This window comes from Talpa europaea, assembly GCF_964194135.1.
Source record: "Talpa europaea genome assembly, chromosome: X".
In the NCBI taxonomy this organism is placed as follows: Eukaryota; Metazoa; Chordata; class Mammalia; order Eulipotyphla; family Talpidae; genus Talpa; species Talpa europaea.
This window is the reverse complement of record NC_140081.1, coordinates 66729169-66744036: the sequence shown is the minus strand read 5'-3', so window position 1 is coordinate 66744036 and position 14868 is coordinate 66729169.

The following is a 14868-nucleotide window of genomic DNA, read 5'->3' as shown; positions in this document are numbered from 1 at the left end:
CTTGGATGGGTTCCATTAATACACTGGACACAGCTGAGAAAAGAATCTCTGAACATGAGGATATCGCAATAAAATTTTCCCGAGTTGAAAAGCAGAGAGGGGAAAAAAACACAGAACAGAATATCCAAGAACGGCGGAAAAGCCACCACAAAAGGTATAACATAGGCATAGTGGGAATACCAGAAGGAAAAGAAAGAGAAGGGCCTCCCCGGTGGCGCAGCGGTTGAACGCTGGGTTGCGAAGCTGCCCGCAGCCTCTGCAGCGCCGGTTCGATCCCCGGCTGCTCCCAGGCCACCAGAGGAGGGTCCCACATGGCGCGCAGACCTCTCCTGCCGCCCGCTGCTCCCCTCAGCAGTGTGCTTCGTCAGTCTGCCTGCTCTGCTCTCCCCCCTGGCTCTGGTGAATTCTCTCACCCTCCCGTGCTTCTGACTGTACCCAGTGCTTGTATAAATAAATAAAAAAAAATAAGTAAATAAATAAATACATAAATCTTAGAAAAAAAAGAAAGAGAAAAGGACAGGAGAAATGATTGAAAAATACCTACTCCTTCAAACTAACATCAGACATCAAACTGCAGATCTAGGAAGCTCAGGGAACACGAAGCAGAATAAATGCCCAAGGAACCACACATGGGCATATCACAGTCAAGCCTGAAGAAAGTGAAACAAAGAAAAAAAATCTAGAAAGAAATCAGAGGATAAAATACTTATAAGAGAATGTAAGGGTTTTATTTTTCTCTTCAGAAACCTTGCATGTGAAATATTTCAAGTGTTGAGGGAAAAAAGGTACCAACATAGAATTTTGAATCCTGCAAAATTATTCTTCAAAAGTGAAGGGAAAATAGGCTTTCTCAAAGAAAGAAAGATTAAGGAAGTTAGTTGCCAGTACACCTACCACACAAAAATGTTGAAAGTTCTTAATTGGCAAGGAAAACTATAATAGGTCAGAAATGTAGATCTACATAAAGAAAGAACCAAAAATGAACAAATGAAGGTAAAATCAAAACTTTTGTTTTCTCATTCTTAAACTGACCTAACAGATAATGGTCTACTCAAAATAATAATAGCAATAACATATTTGATTATATAAGTTTATATATAGGCAAAATATGATACAAGGGTCAGGAGAAAGGATTAGAAATATTTTGTTATTATAAGATGTAATTTATGCTATACATGAAGTAGTATACTGTTATTTGAAAGTGGTTTTGGATTAATTGTAAATGTACATTGCAAATTTTAGGGCAACCACTAAAAAAAATTATAGTTGATATACTAAGAAAGGACAGAAAATTAAATCATGCAAAAATGCTCAATTAAAACCACAAAAGGCAGAAAAAGTGTGAAGAAAAAAATAGAAAACAGTAACAAATATGGCAGATATTTATTTAGCTGTATCAATAATCACTTTAAACATTTATGATCTAAATATAGTGATTAAAAGGCAGATATTGTAAAAGTGGATCGCAACATAAGACCCAAGTATACGTTATATATAAGAAATCTACTTTAAATATAAAGACACATGGATTAAAAGGAAAGGACAAAGAGAAATGTACCATGCTAACCCTAATCAACAGAAGATAGGAGTAGTAGGGGCCTCCCCTGGTGGTGCAGCGTCTGAGCGCTGGGCTGCGAGGCTGCCCGCAGCCTCTGCAGCGCCGGTTCGTTCCCCGGCCACAGGTGAGGGTCCCACAAAAAAAAAAAATAAAGAAAGAAGATAGGAGTAGTTATATTAATTGCAGACAGAGAAGATTTCAGAGCAAGAAAAGTGATCAGGGATAGAGGCATTACATAGTGATAAAGGGGCCAGTTTCAAGAAATCATATTAATCCTTAATGCATATGCACCCAACAACATAGTGGCAAGATGTATAAGACAACAGAAGTGCGGAGAAATTGATGACTGTACTATTACAGTTAGAGACTTTAACATGCTTCTCTCAGAAATGGACAGATCCAGCAGTTAGACATAAGTAAAAACATAGTTGATCCCAATAACACCATTAATCAACTGGATGTAATTGATATCTATAGATTACTTCATCCAATAAAGCAGAGTATACATTCTTCTCAAGTTTACATGAAACATTCACCAAGATGCACTGTATACTTGGCCATAAAACACACCTTAAAAAAATTGAAAGACTAGATATCATAAACTGTCTGCTCTCAGGCCACAGTGGAATTGAACTAGAAAGCACTAACAGAAAATTGGCTAGAGAACCTCAAAATACATAGAGATTAAACAACACACTTTAAATAACACATAGGTCAAAGAAGAACTCTCAAGAGAAACTTAAAAATATTTTGAACCTAGTGAAAATGAAAGTAAAACATTGATATTTGTGGGGTGCAATGAAAACTCTGGTTAGAGGGAAATTTATAGCACTGAATGCTTGTATTAGAAAAGAGAGGGAAAAAATCTAAGCTTCCATTTGAGGAAAGTAGAACAAGAAGAGCAGTTAAACCCAATGTATTCAGAAGACTATAAATAATAACAAACAGCAGAAATCAATGAAATTGAAAACAGGAAATCAGTAGAGAAAATCAACAAAATCAAAAGTTAGTTCTGTGGAAAGAGCTTTAAATTGATAAGCCCGTTGTCAGGCTAACAAAAAAATAAAAAACAAAAACAAAAACAGAGAAGGCACAAACTACTAATGTCAGAAATTAAAGAGGGCTATCATGACAGATCCCATGGACATTCAAAGGTTAATAAAAGAATATTATGAACAATTTTGTGCCCCAAATTTGATGACCTAGATGAGATGGACAAATTCCTTGAAACACATACTCTATTAAAACTCACACAAGATGAAATAGAGAATCTGAATAGGCCTTATCTATTAAAGAAATTGAATCGATAATTAATAACCTTCCCAAACAGAAAGCATCAGGCCCAGATGGTTTCACTGGTAAATTCTACCAAACGTTTAAAGAAGATCTCATACCAAATTTTTATAATCTTTTCCAGAAGATAGAAGCAGAGAAAATAACTTTTCTAACTCATTTTATAACAGCAGTAGTATCCTAATGCCAAAACCAGACAAAGACTTTATAAGGAAACTGTAGATCAATCTCTCTCATGGGGGCCTCCCTGGTGGCGCAGGCGGTTGAACGCCGCACTGTGAAGCTGTCCGCAGCCTCTACAGCACGGGTTCTATTCTGGCCGGCTGGTGAGAATCCCACATGTTGTGGCAGACCTCTCCTATCTCGCCCGCTGCTCCCCTCAGCAGTGTATTTCATCAGTTTGCCTGTTCTGCTCCCCACTCTGTCTCTGGTGAATCCTGTCACCCTCCCGTGCATCTAGCCTGTACTCCAGTTCTTGTATAAATAAATAAAATAAATCTTTAAAAAAAATCTCTCATGAACACATATACAAAAATTCTCAACAAAATATTAGCAAATCAAATCCAACAATGTATAAAAAGGATTATACACTATAACCAAGTGGAATTTATCCCAGATATGCAAGGCTGACTCAACATTCAAAAATCAAATTAATGCAATGATCACATCAATAGGCTAAAAATAACAATCACGTAATTATTCATAATTGCCAAAACTTAGAAGCAACCAAGGTGTTCTTTAGTTGGTGAATGGAAAAATCAGCTGTGGAACATCCAGACAATGGGGTATTGTTCAATACTAAAAAGAAATGAGCTATCAGATCATGAAAAGACATGAAGAAAGCTTATATGCATATTACTAAAGGAAAGAAGTCAATTTGTAAAGGCTATATAATGTATGATTCCTACCATATGATATTCTGGAAAATGAAACTATGGAGACAGTAAAAAAAGTCAGTGGTTGCTAGGAGTTGAGGGGAGGGAGAGATGAATCAGCAGAATTGTAGATTTAGAGCAGTTTTGTATGGTACTATAACAGTGAATATGTCATTATACATTTGTACATACATATACAAAACCCATAAAATGCACCACACCATTACTGACTTGGGTGATAATGATATGTCAATTTGTAACAAATTGACACTCTGGTGGGGTGTCATATTGGAGGAGGTTGTGTATGTGTGGAGGCAGGAGGTAAATGAGAACTCTGTATTGGCCACTCAATTTTGCTATGAACCTAAAACTGCTGGAAAAAACAATCTATTAATTAAAAAAAAAATGTAGGAGAGTGTGGTGGCAGATTCCTTAGAAGATAATCTGCCCATTCTACTGAATTGGCAGATGGAGCTGCTGAGGTCCAGAGAGCAGAAGGCATCTGTCTAAAGTCACAGCAGAACCTGGGTCAAAATCAAATGATTGCTTCTCTGTCCTAGGTGCATCACGTCACATAGCAAGGGTCAGCACATTGTTTTTTTCAGTTAGACAATAACTTGCATGAGCTCTTCTGAAACAGTTTCCAGGTCCCATTGTCTGCAAGCAGACAGAATGTCTTATCACTCTTTCATCTCTGCAGTGCAAACGCAATGACCAGTTGGCCTCTCTGCTTAGCAAAAGATCGCGCTTTTGCCACACCCAGGCCTCACTTCTGCCCCACATTCTGCTGAACCTTCCAGGCTAGGGAGCAGCCTCAGAGATGAAAACCAGGCAAGGAGCCTGATGCCTTTCTCCTGTCCTCTCCTCAGTCCCGAAGGCCAGAGCAGAAAAGAACAATTGGCAAACCTGTTAATTAGGTCCTATTTATTCATTGTAAAATCTCATTTATTTATTTATTTTTAAAGATTTATTTATTTATTTATTTATACATGCACTGGGTACAGTCAGAAGCACGGGAGGGTGAGAGAATTCTCCAGAGCCAGAGCGGGGAGCAGAGCAGCCAGACTGGCAAAGTACACTACTGAGGGGAGCAGCGGGAGGCAGGAGAGGTCTGCGCACCATGTGGGACCCTCACCCAGCAGCTGGGGATTAAACCAGCGCTGTAGAGGCTGCGGGCATTTCACAACCCAGCGTTCAACCGCTGCGCCACTGGGGAGGCCCTCATCATTTATTTTAAGGGAGACTTTTTTCCTTGATTAATATCATAGGCTCCCAGGTGTACACTAAACTGTGTTTGCATCTGTACAAACACACCTGAAGTGTGCGCTGTTTGCAGTTTGCAGAGGGCACCAGCGCTTCTGTCAGCACAGTCCTCTCCAGATGCCTATGATCAAGACTCGGATTCTATTTGAACTAGTCCGTAATTATGCCCAACTACTCTCCACGTTTGCTAAGAGCCCCAACTCATGCATGGATAATTTGATCTTCGCTGTTTCCTCCGCATTGAAAATTATTTCATGAGAAGTAACCATTCAAAGAAAGGTCACCCCAACCACATTTCCTGGACTCTCCTTGTCATCTTAGCCCCACCTCCACCTTGCTTTGCTGGTTAATTCCTTCCTCTTCTGTGTTTTCAGACTTGCCTTTCTCCTAACTCACTCTCTGTAGCTAAAATGGGTTCACTAAGTCTCTTATCTTTATAAAACTCTCCTCCAACCCTTCACCCTCCAGTGCCCCAGCTGCCAACCCACATCACACACCCCCAACTGACTGCACAGCCTTGCTTCCCTCTTCCTCCCCAGTTTGACTTGCCACCCCCATCTGCTCAAAGATCAAAAATGAACACCAAACCCAACAGACACGTTTCAGCTTTTATCTTAAGGACCTTCCCCCTCCATCCCTAAGCACTGCTAAGCAAGCTCCCCTTGCAACTCCCTTTCCCTGGCCTCTGTGACCCATTTCTCTCCTAGTCCTGCCTCTATTACCATTTCGTTTAAACCATCTCTACAGACTTCCTCTTCTTCCCCCTTTTCACACTGCCAAGGGCGTTGTCCTTAGACCTCTTCTCACTGTAACAGCGCATGCTCCCATTTTAGCCTCTTTTTTTTCAATTTCCATCTACATGGTCCTACCTCTGTGGCCACAGCCCAGACCTCACTCCTGAGTCCCAGACCCCCATATCCATCTGCCATGTGTCCCACCGACATCTCCCACATGATACATCCATGGGGACTCTTTACCCTTTTCCACAAATTTTGCTCCTTCTGTTATGCTCCCCATCTTTCTCAATGGCTGCACCAGATACCCACACACTTAAGCCAGAAAACTGAGAATTATCCCAGCCTCTTCTTTCGCTTTCACCCTCCCCCAAATCCAGTCCATCAACTTATCCTTCAAAATATGGCCATCTCCTTCCACCTCTACTTCTACCTTCCTGCTCCTGCCTCCATTCTCTCTCACCAGATGGCTACCACAGCACCTTGCTGGCCTCCCTTCTTCTGCTCTCTCCCCCCATCAGTCCGCACCCCACATTACAGACAGAGGGAGGGATCACAGATTATAGATCGAGGGGGCAGAAACTGGCCCATATCACTCCTTTGCTCAAAATATTCCAATGGCTTCTCATCTTACTTAGAATAAAATTCCAGCTCCCTCCCATGGAGTGAAGGGAAGTCCACATTTTGGTTCCTGCCTGCCCTTTCCAAGCTTCTCTCATATCACTCACCCTCTCACCCAATGCTCCAGCCACTGTACATACCAGGCTATCTCCTCCTCCTGGACCTTTGCTTATAACTATTCCCTCTACCTGGAATAATCACCCTGTTATGACCAGTCAATATGGGAACCACATACTCATCTTTCAAGAACAGTGATAGAAACCTTCCCTGATACGCCCAGGTGGACTCTATCATTTCCTCTGCTGTGTCCTCTACAGTACCTATAAATCACTCTCAGGAAATGCCTAGTAAGCATCTAATAGGTGCTGTTCCCACCCACTCCTGCAGGTAAACAATTCTATTTGTTTCTAGTTTATCCTCCTTAGGTCTGTTTTTCTACAAATGAGCAGATGCATCTGTACCTTCTTACTTCCCCTTCCTCTTACACAAAAGGAAACACACTAAAGATACTTTTTTGCCCTTTGTATTTTGGATTTAGCAACATATCCTGGAAATCACTGTCACATCACAGGGAATGACCTTGTTTGTTTCATAGCTGTATAGTACTCCATTCTGGGCTTGTACCAAAATCTATTCAGTTATTCTGCTACGTATGGGCATCTGGGTTATTTTGTACAAAATATACCTTTTACAAAGTTGTACGCAATGAATAACTTCATGCATATGCATTTCCGTATTGTTGGAGGTGTATCACCAGGGTGAATTCCTAGACAGGGGATTGGTGAGTCAAAAGGTAAATGCATATATAATTTATGAGATATTCTCAAATTCCCCTCCAAATGGGTTGTATCAATTTTCTTTTCCAGCAGAAATGTATGAGAACCACTTTTGGCAATTTTGGAAGAGGTTTTCGTTGGGACATTAGCCAGCCCAGCTTTCTAATTGACTTGTCTTTGTGATTGATCCATCCCAATATTCACAAAGTCCCCTCAGTCATTCACCACACAATCCTGCCCCTTGAGAATTCCCATTCTGGGTGGAGCAATGGACAAAACTAAACCCCACGTTACTGGAACTGCTCCTCCATCTTCTGCCTTTTACATTCTATGTGCAGAAACAAAAAGCAAATTGCCCTGGCTCTAAGTGCACACTGCTGCAGGCCTATCAGGAGGTTCTTAATCAGTGTCAATTAGCTGAGGAACTCAGGAGGAAGTAGGAGGAAAGTTTAGTACTTTTCCAGGCTCAACAAGTACCAATTTGGTTTGTTCAAAAGCCCTTAATGAGGACAGGCATCCATCTTGTAATAAATAAGCCATCCTATTGAGAAAAATAATAATAAAAGTAATTTACTCTGCTTCAAGGATCACTAAGTGCTTTCACGCACGCACACACACACACAAACACACACCCCACACACACATATACACACACACACACAGATATTATCTCATTTGATCCTTATAATAGAAGCACCCACGCTGGAACAATTGCTTCCTTGGCCAATCTTTGATGCACATTAAGTGGTTCATAGACTTTAACTGTGATTTGTCCACCCAGACTTCAAAGAGTTAACTAGAGCTGAACTCTGAACAACCTGAACTTATTAGAGGCACAGGATTGGAGGAAGCCTGGGAGCAGGAAGTGGTCAGGAAGCCAGTCAGCCCCAGGCTCGAATTTCCCTGACTGAGAGCCTCAGATGAATTATGGTGGAAAACCCCCAACTGCACTGTATCCCTTTAATTTAGGCATTTAATAAACAGATTGCCTCGTTCTCCAGAAATGAGGAGGGTTAATAATTTCCTTGGACAGAGAGTTCCAAGCAGCCCTGGCGGCTTTGTGCAGACCTTCAAAAGAACTTGTGCAGACAGAGTCTGTGAAACTTTTTATGCTTGTCCATTAAATTTTCACTAGGCTCCCCAGCCCTCATTAATATCATTAGCGTATAGGCCTGAGAACCCATCCAATATTTGACATTGCAGAACCCGAGGGAGGGATCTGAGGCTATAAAGTGGGCGATGCGCTCATGAGGTATTCCTCCTGCTAACTTTCCCAGCCATCAGCACCCTCCTGCTTCCCCCTGGGGGCCCAGGACCCCCCACCATGCACCATTGCCAGGAACTAATTAAAAGAGGCCTTCGCTTGACTTTTTACCTCATAGCAGCAAAGTGTCCACCTGCTACCAACATGCCAGGCCAAAATGTAAAATGGGGAGACAAGGTCATTTTCCTTCTTCAGCATTCCCGGCTTGTCAGGGTTTTGAGGGCAACTTGGACAGCGCAGAGCCTATAAAGATGCTGTTTTAAAAAGCTATTCTGAGTGTGGGATGTGAACTCAGACAAACCCGAATTCAGACCAGGGGTCTCTCTCTCCCTAGTTGTGTGTTCTTGAGTAAGCCACATAATCTCTCTGAGGCTCATTTTCCTCTTCTGTGAAGAGGAGGGGACATGCATAATAGCATCTACCTCCCGGGAGTTGTCGTGGGAATGAAACAAGGCATATGGAACACTTGGCCTGGTATCTGCTGCTTAACAGTTATCAGACTGCTAGCATGTTACAACTGAAAATGACCTTGGAGAACATTCCTGTGGGCCCCTCCTTTTCTAGATGAGGAAATGGACGTAGAAGGAGGTTATCCAACTGGTTCATGAAAGGGCCAGGATTAGAAAGGGTGTCCCGACCCTTTCCCATCCACCACGGCGCCTGCCTATTTGCCCAAAGAACCACACTCCCAAGGCAGATGGGTAGGTAGTGAAGAGAGCTGGGACCCACTGGGGCCCAGGTAGGGAAGATGGCGAATGCCAGGTAAGTGGGCTGAGACCTCGTGAGAATTTCCTGTCTGGAATTGTTTTCATGATCCTTTACACACCAGGCTAGTTCAGCTCAACATTTGGTGTCATTTCTCCCTAATTGGTCCTCAACCGAGTTCTCCCTGAAGAACAAATGCTTCACTTTGGGAAGAACATTCCTCCTCCTTTGGCTGTGAGCAAGGCGCCTCTCCCCAAGGCCTCTTCGGCAGGGTGTGGAGCGGAGGAGGGAAGGAACTTCTCTCCCCTGCTCACTTTGTGGTGGGAAGTTCTGTGGCTTTCACAAGGACATGCACGGAGGGAGAGGAAGGGGAGAGGGAAGCCTGGATGCTGTGACTTTTGTGATTGGCTGTCCACAGAAGTGGTGTGTCAAAGAGCAGCCAATCCCATGCAAGCTCCTGTGCGCAGGCCCCGCCTTCCTGACCTCACGTGGCCCTGCATGAGGTTGCTACTCCCTAGCTGTGAGACCCAGGAGCACTGGGAGTTCTGCCCAGCTCAGCACTTCGTTATACTATGGAGGCAGGAAGGAACTGGCTAGTAAGTACTTAGCTCCTGGCTGAGCAACAGCCAGACTAAACAAGGTTGGGATCTGTAACTGAAGGCTGTGGAACGACAGGGCCTCCCGAAGAACCGGAGGGCAGAACAACAGAATCGCTTCGCTGCCTTTCCACTCCCAGTGTCTGCATGGCTTCCAGAACCCAGATTTGCCACGAAGCACCAACAAGCTCATCTTAGCAGAATCCACTTACCCTCGTCTGCTTGGTTCTCTGTTAACCTCCCTCCTGTGGGAGCATAGGGCCAGGAGACGGGGTGACCTGGGGCAAGTCACTCCCCTACTCTGGGCTCTGAGATTTCCATTGCCTCCGTTCCAGACCAGGTCGCCCTCATAACCTCCTGATTTGTCTCTCTGCTTCCACGCCTGTCCCCCTCCAGTCCATCACCAGTGCGGCAACCCAGGAACACTCTTTCAAACACAGATTATGTGTTAGCCCTCCCCAGCCTAAAACGCTCCATTCCACTTTAAATAAAATATAGACTTCTCCTGTGACCCACAAGCCCCTACCTAGCAGCTTAGTCTCATGTCCTGCCTCCCACCCCCAGACTCTGTTCCAGCCACACCAACCTTCTTGCATTTCCATGTGCCAGGTTTGTAGCTGCCTCAGCTTCCCACACGGATATACTTTTTGCCTTAGATGCACTTCCTCAGGTTATTGCCTATTTAACTCTTGCTCATGCTTATGGTCTTAGCTCGAGGTCACTTCCTTGGGTAAACCCTCATTGAACAGCACCCCTCTCTGCCCCAGCCAGGTGAATTCAAGTTCTCCTCTTAGATACTTTCACTGGACGTTGTTCATTTCCTTCATAGTGCGTCCCACGACCATACTGCTTTCCCTAACTATTAACGTCAGTCTTCCCCACTAAACTGTAAGCTCTGTGAGGGCAGGAACCTTATTTGCCCTGTCCACCAGTTCATCTTTGGTACCTATGTGGTGTCTGGTACATAGGAAGAGCTCACTAAAAATTGGTTGATTGAGGGCCTCCCTGGTAGTGCAAGGGGTTGAGTACCACACTATGAAACAATCCGCAGCCTCTGCAGCACAAGTTCGATCCCCGGCTGGCCAGGGAGCTACCCACATGGCGCAGCAGACCTCTGCTGTCTCTCCCGCTGCTCCCCTCAGCAGTGTATTTTGGTCAGTCTGCCTGTTCTGCTCCCCACTCTGTCTCTGGTGAATCCTCTCACCCACCCCCAGCATCTCTGGCCTGTACCCCAGCTCTTGTTTGTTGTTGTTGTTTTTTTTTAAGATTTATTCATTTATACAAGAACCAGGGTACAGGCCAGATGTGCTGGAAGGTGAAAGGATTCACCAGAGACAGAGCGGGGAACAGAACAGGCAGACTAATGAAATACACTGCTGAGGGGAGCAGAGGGCGAGTCAGGAGAGGTCTGCTTCGCCATGTGGGATTCTCCCCGGCCAGCTGGAATCGAACCAACTGATATGTCTGGCCCTGTCCTAGATTCTGCTAGTCTAAAGGTGCTAGTCTTCTTAGACATGGCTCTGGGACTTGGGTCTGGGATCTTCTAGAGCTTACATGTAAACAACCAGTTCTCATACACATCAGCCTGTGCTGAGTGCTTGAGAGGACAGAGGAAAGAGCAACTGTGCACTGATTGTCCTGTGGAAATTTAGTGGGGGAAGGAGGAGGGGCAGAAGATTGTGCAAGAGGGTAATCCGATTAGCATCAGAGTAACAAGAGTGCATTTCCTGATGGAAAGATGAACACAGAGAAGGATATCCATGTTGGGGGAACACTGGGTGAAAGTTCTCTGTCCATCAACTGGCCACCAGGGCCTGTGTGTTGGGGTGGAAGGCCTACAAGCACCCCAAATCCACATCACACTTTCCATCATCCCAAATGATTGTGTCTCAAATGCACTCGGGGGGCTTCTGAAACATGCATAATCCACTCCTCCTAGCCAGTCCCACAGACTCCGATTGAGTGGGGCAAGTATGAGATCTGGTCATCTGCATGTGTGATAACCCCCACTCCGAGTCATTCCGAGGCGTGTGGTCCAAAGAGCACACTCAAAGAAGAGCGCGGGTCCTGTTGACAGGCAAGGTGACTGATTCATTGGGAACTTAAGTGGAAACCTTGGATCTCTCTGTGTCCTGAGGACTTGGGTTGCATCACTGATTGGTGGTGGTGGTGGGGGTGTTTGTGGGTGAGTTGTCGAGACTAGGAAAGAGTGGGAGTTAATGGTGTAAGAAAGGAATCCTGAGCCCACGACAAAGTCCTCAGGTTGTTGGTGGCCATTCACTCTGGAACATTCCTCCTACCCCAGGCCAAGGATCTCTTGCATGTCCAGGTGGTTTCTGGACCAGAAGGGACCTGACAAGATGAGGTTTTCCCAGCAGTGAACCCAGGAACAGCAGAATCTCCTAGATACTCCATGACTCCAAACAGGCAGTGCTGGACAAGGTCTAGCCTACAGGAAAGAGGGAGCAATAGAACAGGACAAGAGTGCAGGGATGCACTTCATTCATTCATTCATGTCTTCATTCTACAGAGTTTTGCGTAGGACCAGGCACTGTAGGAAGGTGCCATGAGGTTTGGTGCTACCACCTGCCCACCTATCAAAGCCAGAGACCAGAGTACCACCCTAGACTGTTCTGTCCCTTACTTATGCAGGCAATCTGTATACCCAGTCTCATTGATGGAACCTCCTAAATGTCTGTTGACTCCAGCCCCATCTCCCAGTCCTGCTGCTACTGTCTTAGCATCAGATTTCACTAACTTTTGCCTGAATCTTTGCAGAAGTTTCTTCACTGCTCTTGCCACACACACCCAGGCTTGCCTCACTACAATCAATTTTCCACCCTGTGGCCAGACTGATGGCCTCTTATTTTGTAACAGTTTTATTGAGATATAGTTTACATGGCATCAAATTCACCTGTTTTAAGTGTACAATTCAATGATTTTTGTACATTCAGAGAGTCATGTAACCATCACCACAATTCAATTTTAGAGCCTTTCTATCACCCCGAAAAGGTCCCTCGTGCCCATTAGTAGTCAGTCCTCATTCCCACGCCCTCCCCCAGTCTCAGACAACCACTAATCTATTTTCCCGTCTTTGTGGATTCGCCTTTTCTGGGCTTTTCATATAAATGGAATCATGCAATGTGTGTTCTTTTGTCTTTGGCTTTGATCGCCTCTCATAACACAGAAGTCTGCACAGTTAAAACCCTTGAATGCAGTGGTAACTAGTGATGGCTGTGTTAACTAACTTTATTGTGGGAAGCATTTTGAAATATATATGTATATCAAATCATCTCTTAAACTTACCCAATGTCATATGTCAACTATTGCTCAATAAAACTGGCAGGGGATAACCCTTTAGCCATTCCCATCACCCACTGTTCAACCAGCTCACATTACTGCTCAAGGTCATCTGACTTTGCTCTTGAAGTTCTCAGGGTTCCCTAACAGATACCTTGCTCTTTCTTGCCATCATGCCTTTGTCTCTGTGGTTCCCCTGCCTGGAACGCACTTTCTCTCCCCGCTGAGGGAGCATTACCTCTGCTATAATGTCACCAGCCTCCCATTTCCAGATTCTGTTCCTCACCTGCTAGCACTTTCTACGTTATATCTACTCTAATTATTGCACAACTCACATTGCCTTGTAGATATCCGTGCACACTGGAACTCCCTAGCTAGACTGTGAGTTCCCTGAGGGCACAGATGTGATCCTATTCATTTCTGTAGCTTCACGTGGCACATCAGAAACTGCCCCTGAGGAGCACACACTCTGCTGGGAGAGCAAATAAACTATTGCTCAATCAACCCACATTTATTTTTTTTTAAAAAAGATTTATTTATTTATTTATTTATTTATTTATACAAGCACTGGGTACAGTCAGAAGCGCGGGAGGGTGAGAGAATTCACCAGAGTCAGAGCGGAGAGCAGAGCAGGCAGACTGACGAAGCACACTGCTGAGGGGAGCAGCGGGCAGCAGGAGAGGTCTGCGTGCCATGTGGGACCGGTGGCCGGGGATGGAACTGGCGCGCAGAGGCTGCAGGCAGCTTCGCAACCCAGCGCTCAACCGCTGCGCCACCAGGGAGGCCCTCAACCTACATTTACTGATGCCTCCCACACATGCCATGGTGGGAGGAGGGGGAGTGCAAAAGCACGAGGCACGATGCCTGCCCTCTGGGAGTTTATAATCCGCTTGAGAAAATACACTCTCCGGAGATCAGCAAGATGCAATGAAAAACAGGAATTTACCACATGGTGGGCAGGACACTGGAGAGTGTCAGGAGTGCAGGGGGTGACTGTTATTGAGACACTTCGAAGCAGCATCGTGGAGGATGACCTTGAGGTGGGGGAGGATTTGAACAGCAGTGGGAAATGTAAAGAGCATCTTTGAATGGCAGTGAGAGAATGGTTTGAGCAACACAGTGGTGCAGAGGAGAGGATGATTTGGAAGAGGGAGCAACCAGGGGCAAAGAAATCAGCTTGAATGCTGGTGATTTCACTCAACAGAGTGATGATGAAAGCGTGAAATAGCCACACATGTTCAGGAATATGTCTTGAAAAACGCATCCTTAGGCTACTTTGTTGGCGAACATCAGAGAGTGTGATCATGCAAACCTAGACGGTAAAGTCGACTACACACGTGCGCTGAGTGGCACAGCCTATTGAGCTACCTGCCCCATATATGTGGCCTGTCATTGACCAAAATGTTAACAACTCATGACCATGCAACTATATGAGTAGGATAGATAGGAGGTTGGAGTAGGGTTCCCAGATTTAGCAAATCAAAATGTAGGACACTGCAAGGGACATACTAAAACTGAAAAATAATTTGTTGTGTCTCTGAAATTGATATTTTGTGTATCCCTGCATTTTATCTGACATCCCTATGTCAATGGAGAGCAAGCTTGGACCAAACTGTGAAGGCCTTGAATGCCATGCCAAAATGTTTACCCTGTGTCCTGTACCCTGAGGAGCCACTGAAGGGTATTATCTAGAGGACTGGCACAATCAGGTATGCCTTTTAGAGAGATGGCACAGGTAGTGGTGGGGAGAACGGGCTGGCACGGGATGGGGGGAAGGCGGGAGGAGGCGGTAGGCTGTGACAGCAATTCAGGAGACAGAGCAAGGCCTGAATCATAGCATAGGCGGGTGGTGGGGAAGTAGAGAAGAGGGTGGAGTCCAGGAG